The sequence below is a fragment of the Salmo salar genome, chromosome ssa06 (genome assembly GCF_905237065.1).
Source record: "Salmo salar chromosome ssa06, Ssal_v3.1, whole genome shotgun sequence".
Lineage (NCBI taxonomy): Eukaryota > Metazoa > Chordata > Actinopteri > Salmoniformes > Salmonidae > Salmo > Salmo salar.
Window position 1 is genome coordinate 43365556 of NC_059447.1, and position 9334 is coordinate 43374889.

Here is a 9334-nt window from a genome sequence, read left to right on the forward strand (position 1 = left end):
CGTAAACTAATGCTTACTTTGCACTTTTGCACGAGTTCATAAAACTTTGAATGTGGTTTGGCAATGTGGAATGTGACTGTTTGTACAAGCTGTGCCAATTATTGCAATATGAATACTTCATCTTCGCTACAGACAAGATGAAACCAAGACATCTGCGAAAAACATGCCCTGGACTTATAAACACAATTATGTAGTCAATAATAGGGATCTGGTGCTCAGTTTGACATACTGTATGTCTTAAATCACCTCTTGAATCATATTCATGAACTTCTACAAATTCACAACCATTATGTAATCTTGGCTGACAGCTATTTCACACTGAAATGTAATAATAATTAGTTAATTTACATTAACTAAAATGTGAAAGTGAACAAAGTTCCCAACTTATATGGGCATTTCCTAAAAAACGTACAAGTCATTGCTTCAGTTTGAGGATTTACGGTATACCAAATATGAAACTTAAAAGTCATTGCTGGAACTTACAAGTCAGTTTGGTTAAAGAATCCTAAAACCTGTTTGTTTTCTCATGAGGTGCAGTTAGAGTGGGAGAACAGTGTGTGTGCATGTACAGTGCCTTCAGAAAATATTCACATCCCTTGACGTTTTCCACATTTTGTTGTTTTACAATCGTTTTACAGTGGTGGAAAAAGTACCCAGTTATCATACTTGAGTAAAAGTAAAGATACCTTAATAGAAAATGACTCAAGTAAAAGTCACCCAGTAAAATACTATTTGAATAAAAGACTAAAAGTTAAGTATCAAAAGTAAATGTAATTGCTAAAATATACTTTAGTATCAAAAGTAAAAGTATAAATCGTTTCAAATTGCTTATATGAAGCAAACCAGACGGCAACATTTTATTGTTTTTTAAAATGATTTACAGATAGTCTCAAACACTCAGACATCATTTACAAATGAAGCATGTGTTCAGTGAGTCTGCCAGAGCAGACGCAGTAGGGATGACCAGGGTTGTTCTCTTGATAAGTGTGTGAATTGGACCATTTTCCTGTCCTGCTAAGCATTTAAAATGTAACGAGTACTTTTGGGTGTCAGGGAAAATGTATGGAGTAAAAAGTACATGATTCTCTTTAGGAATGTAGTGAAGTAAAAGTAAAAGTTGTCAAAAATATAAATAGTAAAGTAAAGTACAGATATAAAAAAACGACTTAAGTAGTACTTTCAAGTATTTTTATTTAAGTACTTTACACCACTGTCGTTTTGTCAGAGATCTACACAAAATACTCTTCAATGTCAAAGTGGAAGAAAATTCAAACGTTTGTAAAAAACAAAATTATGAAAAATAAAACACGAATATATCTTAATTAGATATTTATTAAACTCCTTGAGACAATACATGCTAGAATCACATTTGGCAGCGGTTACAGCTGTGAGTATTTCTGGTTAAGTCTCTAATAGCTTTGTACACCTGGATTGTAAAATATTTACACAGTATTATTTTTTTAATTCCTCAAGCTCTGTCAAGTTGATTGTTGATCATTGCTAGACAGTTATTGTGAAGTCTTGCCATAGATTTTCAAGCTGATTTAAAGCAAAACTGTAACTAGGTCACTCAGGAACAATCAATGTCATCTTGTTATTAAGCAACTCCAGACTATATTTGGCCTTCTGTTTTAGGTTATTGTCCTGCAGAAAGGTTAATTTGTCTCCTAGTGTCTGTTGGAGAGCAGACTGAACCAGGTTTTCCTATAGGATTTTGCCTGGTCTTAGCGCTATTCCATTTATTTTTATCCTAAAAACCTCCCTAGTCCTTGCCGATGACAAGCATAACCATAACATGATGCAGCCACCACCATGCTTGAAAATATGAAAATATGAAAACAACACATCTGTGATGTGTTGTTTTGGATTTGCCTCAAAACATAATGCTTTGAATTCAAGACCTGATGTATGTTTTTTGCAGTTATACTTTAGTGCCTTATTGCAAACAGAATGCATATTTTGGAATATTTTAATAGTATAAGAAGGCTTCATTCTTTTTGTTGTCATTTAGGTTAGTATTGTGGAGTAACTACAATTTTCTCCTATCACAACCATTGAACTGTTTTAAAGTTATGACCGGCCTCATGGTGAAATCAGGGGCGGAAATCCCGGGGGGGACGGGGGGGACACGACCCCCACATCCTTGGAAAAATATGATTTGTCCCCCCCAATATATCACTGAAACATAACTATGTAATTTAAATAATATTAATAATACGCAATGAAAGCAATTGTGCTGATTATAGACACTTAATAGCGTGTTTTTAAGTTTCAAAACATTGCGACCCCCCCCACCCTTTGCCTCACAATGTTTTGATCCACTGCCAGTTCCTTAGTTGGCAAGGTAACAGAGGGGTCGTATCTACTGTCTGAAAGGCACTCAATGAACGTAACTGAAGTGAGGTTAATCCAGTCAATCGCGCACACACAGTAACTGAATATGCAGAGCTAGCGCGCAAATATTAACTATTAAGCTAGCTAGTACCTATTCCATTTATGTGGCCTCGTCAAAGATGGAATGTTTGCTATCGTCAATTTATTCCAAGATCAGCATGCAGATGATGTAAGTTAGTGCTTCAAAGTCCCTGCGATAAGGTTAGTCCAAACTGAACAGAACTACACTCTCTTCCACCATTGTCTTAAATATATTTAATGGTCTCGTTGCAAAAGCTAAATTGTCGCAAGGGAACTTTTATTTATTTATTTTATTTTATTTCACCTTTATTTAACCCGGGTAGCAAAGATTATAGCAAACACCACTGAAACGGAATTGGTGCTCGCTAGCTTTGCAAATTCAGCTATTGTTGGAAGCCAGCCAATATGAAACAAACTATTAAAATTACAAAAGGTTGCAGCATATGTTGTGTAAATGGTGAACTCATACAGCTGTCAACTCTTGTCATTTTAATCCGTTTCACATTTGCTAGCTGCCTTTTAGATCGAAGCCCAAATAGAATGATAAAAGATAAGATGATAGAAGCCCATCTCCTACTGTAAATAACCTACACACTGTGTGTGTGTGTAGCCAGCCAGCCAGGTAGAAAAATGGCAGAAAAATAAAAGATGGACATCAGAGTATTTTTCAGTACACCAAAACGCAAAGTAAGAACCCTAGTAGCCTAATATCTCAAAGACTAATTGATAAAATGTTCATAAGAAAGAAATGAAATTCTAATGGAAATGTTTCACAATGATGTCATTAGGCAGAGCAGGCAACAGATGGCACACAGACAGCAGAGTTGGGGACAGATATGCAGGGACAGACTGGCAAAGACAGGGAGTCTCAGGTAAGTTTGTTGAGTCTTTGTTTGGCAACATTATGAAAGGTTCTCCATTTTTTTTACTTGTAAAATAGGAACATAATTGGAAAATGCCATGGATACCCCCACTCTCAACTTAAACTGGTGACTGAACTAAGATTTGTTAAAGGCAATGGTATTGCTGTTGTGATTAGTTGTGTAGTTTTGGGTACCGGTAGTTAGGAGTACGGCAAACAACTTATTTCTTTGGTTCCTCAATATACATTTACCATATTACAATGTAGGCTATGTGTTACAGCACTACTTTTGGTGTCCCCCTCAGGAATTGCTCTTGAGAAAATGTAATGTAATTGTCCCCTCCAAAGTTGATATCAGATTTTCGCCCCTGGGTGAAATCCCTTAGTGGTAACTTCGCCATGCTCATAGGGATATTCAATGACTGCTTTTTTTTTACCCATCTACCAATAGGTGCCCTTCTTTGCGAGACATTGGAAAAATCACTGGTATTTGTGGTTGAATCTGTGCTTGAAATTCACTGCTCGACTTACAGATAATTGTATGTGTGGGGTACAAAGATGAGTTAGTCATGTTAAAATCATATTTAACACTATTATTGCACACCGAGTCATGCAGCTTATGTGCCTAGTTAAGCAAATGTTTACTCCTGAACTTATTTAGGCTTGCCCTTACAAAGGGGTTGAATACTTAATGCCTGAAGATTTCGAAAATCATAATTCCACTTTAACATTAATCCATTTTAAATTCAGACTGTAACACAACAAAATGTGGAAAAAGTAAAGGGGTGTGAATACTTTCTGAAGGCACTGTATGTGTGCATCCATGAGAATGCACCTGTGTGTGTTGAGGCAGGGTAAGAATTTAAGCTATGATATCAAAGCAATTAGATATTGTTAGCAATTTCAGAGCCTGCTGTTACTTGACATGGCCTTTCTGTTAATTTGATGTCAATCTTATTATAAATGTCATATGTCAGCACATTTCAATGTCAAGCACACATATTTTTCTGACTGTGGAGAACACTGTGGAAATTGATCTTTTTGCAAAAGGGTGAAGTGTAATTATCCTTAGCTTGTGCTATATGAAAATGCTTACTTAGCTTGTGCGATATGCAAAATGTAAGTTAGATTTGGTTTGACGTATATGGGAACATATACAGTGCCTTTGGAGAATATTCGGACCCATTGACTTTTCCACATTTTTTTTATGTTAGAGCATAATTCTAAATTAGATTAAATAAAAAAGATCTACACACTCAAGAATCTACACACATAATGACAAAGCAAAAACAGATATTTAGACATTTTTGCAAATGTATTAAAAATAAAAAAAATGAAATACCTTATAAGTATTCAGACCATTTGCTATGTGACTGTGGAGATGGGAGAACATTCCAGAAGGACAACATCTCTGCAGCACTCCACCTATCAGGCCTTTACGGTAGAGTGGCCAGACGGAAGCCACTCCTCAGTAAAAGGAACATGACAGCCCGCTTGGAGTTTGCCAAAAGGCACCCAAAGACTCTCAGACCAGGAAAAACAAGATTCTCTGGTCTGATGAAACCAAGATTGAATTATTTGGCCTGAATGCCAAGTGTCACGTCTGGAGGAAACCTGGCACCGTCCCTACGGTGAAGCATGGTGGTGGCAGCATCATGCTGTGGGGATGTTTTTCAGCGGCAGGGAATGGAAGACTAGTCAGGATCGAGGCAAAGATGAATGGAGCAAAGTACAGAGAGATCCTTAATGAAAACCTGCTCCAGAGCACTCAGAACCTCAGACTGAAGCGAAGGTTCACCTTCCAACAGGACAATGACTCTAAGCACACAGTGAAGGCAATGCAGGAATGGCTTATGGACAAGTCTCTGAATGTCCTTGAGTGGCCCAGTCACAGCTCGGACTTGAACCCAATTGAACATCTCTGGAGAAACCTGAAAAGCAACCCTTTTTTTCAATTTTTGCCTAAAATGACATACCCAAATCTAACTGCCTGTAGCTCGGGACCTGAAGCAAGGATATGCATATTCTTGATACCATTTGAAAGGAAACACTTTGAAGTTTGTGGAAATGTGAAATTAATGTAGGAGAACATAATACAAAAAAAAAACATTATTTTTTTCAAAAGTTTTGTTTTTAACCATCATCTTTGAAATGCAAGAGAAAGGCCATAATGTATTATGGCAGCAGTGTATGTGCAAAATGTTAGACTGATTCAATGAACCATTGAATATCTATTCAAAATCTTGTATCAAGACTGCCCAAATGTGCCTCATTGGTTTATTAATACATTTTCAAGTTCATAATTGTAACGTTCGTCGTACGTAGTGGACCAAGGCGCAGCGGGTCGAGTGCTCATAGTGACTTTATTGAACAAAAAATTTAACAAAACAAGAAAACGATCATGACTGCAGGCCACACACACACACACACACACACACACACACACACACACACACACACACACACACACACACACACACACACACACACACACACACACACACACACACACACACACACACACACACACACACACACACACACACACACACACACACACACACACACACACACAGCTATGCAAACAACAACTTCCCACAAAGGGACAGGTGAAACAGGGCTACCTAAGTATGATTCTCAATCAGCAACAACGATGTACAGCTGTTCCTGATTGAGAGCCATACCAGGCCAACACAAAGAAATACACAACATAGAAAACCATAGAAATACAAAACAAGAACATTACCCAAAAACCCCAGAACACATAAATCAAACACCCCTCTTACATAAATACATATCCCATAAACCCCGAACCACATAAAACAAATAACCCCTGCCACGTCCTGACCAAACTACAATAACCCCTTATACTGGTCAGGACGTGACAATAATTGTGCACTCTCCTCAAACAATAGCATGGTATTATTTCACTGTAATAGCTACTGTAAATTGGACAGTGCAGTTAGATTAACAAGAATTTAAGCTTTCTGCCCATGTCAGATAAGTCTATGTCCTGGGATTTTTTGTTGTTACTTACAACCTCATGCTAATCACATTAGCCTACATTAGCGCAACCGTCCCGTGAGGGGGGGACACTGATCCCATTGATAGGGGTTCTCGGTGTAGATATGTAATTTATTCATCTATGCTGACATATGGAATTGTTTTAGGAAAGTCATACCATGGATCATTTAGATATTTGATTTGGAATTTTACGACCCCTTTAGGTATCAAAAAATAATATGAATTTTTTTTTTTTGATAAAATATTGAATTTGGCCTTTACTGCTATAGCCTATAGAAATGCATTGAATAACAAACACATTCATAAACGGCAAAAAAGATTGTCAAAAAATAAATCATAAGGATAAGGGCTCGCAAGTGGCGAAGCAGTCTAAGGCACTGTATCTCAGTGCAATAGGCATCACTACAGTCCCTGGTTTGAATCCAGGCTGTATCACATGCGGCCGTGATTGGGAGTTCCATAGGGTGGCGCACAATTGGCCCAGTGTTGTCCGGGTTTGGCCTGTGTCGGCCATCATTGTAAATAAGAGTTTGTTCTTATCTAATTGAGACAGTTTGGGATGAATTGGACTGCAGACTGAAGGAAAAGCAGCCAACAAGTGCTCAGCATATGTGGGAACTCCTTTAAGACTGTTGGAAACACATTCCAGGTGAAGTTGGTTGAGAAAATGCCAAGAGTGTGCAAAGCTGTCATCAAGGCAAAGGGTGGCTACTTTGAAGAATCACATTTTTTTATTATTTGTTTAACAAATAGTAAAAATAAAGAAAAACTTTTAATTGGTACTGTATATATATATATATATATTATTGCACAAAACTACCTCCATACTTCCATTAATTTTTATGGGTTACCTTTAGATGAGTCCCAGGACACTTGTGCGGGTCATAGAGCAAAACATACTGTAGGGTCATTTTACAGTAGGGTCATATTAACTGGATGGGGAAGGAAAGGGTGATCCATCAAGAAGATGCTCAAAGGACTGCTCAGGTACACTTGAAAAAAATAAGTCAGGAGTAAACATTGGACTGTGATATAGGAAAGATACAATATGCTCAGGTCTATTTCAATCCAACCACATGTTAACTGAAGGTTATTGAAGTTGAGAATAGGAAAGTGGGGCTTTAGAATCACCTCTGGTTAACAGGGGCTGACAAGACAGAGGGGCAGAGAGGAGTTGTGTGTGTGATTATGTCTCACCCTAGTATGCGGCTCTCAGAGTACTCCATCCTGCGGGCAGTGATGGAGGCAGCCAGGTTAATGAAGCTGCGGGAGGGTGAGGTCTGGAGGAGGGGAAGACAGGGGCAGGGTGGCACGCCACGCTGCCAGGTTCGCACAGCTGCCCAGGGAGGAGGAGGAGGAGAGGGAGATCTGTAGTATACTCAGATAGGTTTAGCCTGCTGTGGTGACTATTTTTGGTTTGATAGTCATCAATCTTTTCAAACACCAGCAGAAAATAACTGAGTTTTACAGTACCATAACAAAAACTATCTACGTTATTTTGTCCCAGTTTGGTGAAATTCCTCTGAGTGTGTTTAAATCCCAGACATTAAACAATGAGGTCAGACCAAACCCTTTCTAAAGATCAACAAAAGCTTAACTTCCACTATGCAGTAGGCCTATCTAAAATGGTTACTAAACTCAAAGATAAAGCTAAGACACCTGAGGGTTATGAACAGAGCACGTTGACTGCACATGTGTAAGAGCCTAGAAGACCTGCCAGAGGGACCTCCTTCCTCTCTCAGTCCCGTGAATCAACTGACTCAACATTCCAATGCAACATCTTGCCATACAAATGATCAAGCTGAATTGATAGCCTGCCCTACATAATCAGCTAGACCAGTGCTTCCCAAACCTTTTCACTCATGCCCCCTTTTTATCATGGGGGAACATCTGGTGTACCCCCATGCCCCACGCCTGCCCCAATAGAATGAACTGCTACTATTGTTACAGTACAATATGTTAATGAAATTATAAAAATATTCTCTTTAAAATGTGCCTTTTAATCAACATGAAACAGAACATACAAATACCAGTACTCATTCCATATGGAAATCAAGAAGAAAAATAAAAATAAACCATCGTTCTGCTGTGCAATGTCACATTCTTATAACTAGGGAGGGCCAATTTTTATTGTAGATTTTCTCAATCAAAATAAAAGTGTTTCTAGAAGTAGTCTAAGGGTGATTATTAGGTTGCATAAACATGATTAGGGCTTTCCCCTTACAATTTCGGGCCTACAAATATATTTTCTAAACATCATACAGACTACTGCTAGTCAGTCAGGTAGGCTGCTTCTGACTGGGGGAGAGAAACAGGCTTGCTTGTAGTATACCGTTATATCTGTTGCATACCTTTTGGATGTTTTTGTGAGAAGATTTTCGGGATGTCTCCTGGTCTGACACACAGCGCTGTAGATCTGCCACTTTCCACTGCAGATGCGGAAGGGCGACATAGGTGGATGCGGTGGATTGAGACGCAGCCCATACAAGCCCATGCAACAGACATCTATAGCTTAAACTAATGTAGTTTGACTGGGATTTTTATATTTTGTTACTTAGATTGACACACAGGGGCATCAATAGGGGCTAAGTCCTACCCATTCATACTTGATTTTCTATATACCTGGCAGCTTGGGTGGACCCACCCTGGAGTATCTTGTCCTTCTGATTATCCTGACACAAATTGGAGATTGGGAATGGTTGTCAAACTTTTTACTTTTACCTGAATTTCTGTAATTGTATCATCTTACATTTAAGAATAAATGAGTGATGGAAATAACATATTTCATGTAAATATGTTAGATTATCATGATGGGACATGTACATGTAGGTTTGCTTATTAACATCTACTTGCATCCCTAAAGCCAACACTAGGTGACACCACATAGCTAGTAATCAGTTCAACACCGAGTTCAACCTTACCACTACTCTGAAACTATTTCATGATGTTTAATTGAATAGGGACACATGAAATCATTCATGAAACTAAAGCAAAAAAAAAGTATAATTCTTGCCTATTATGAAGACAAAGTAA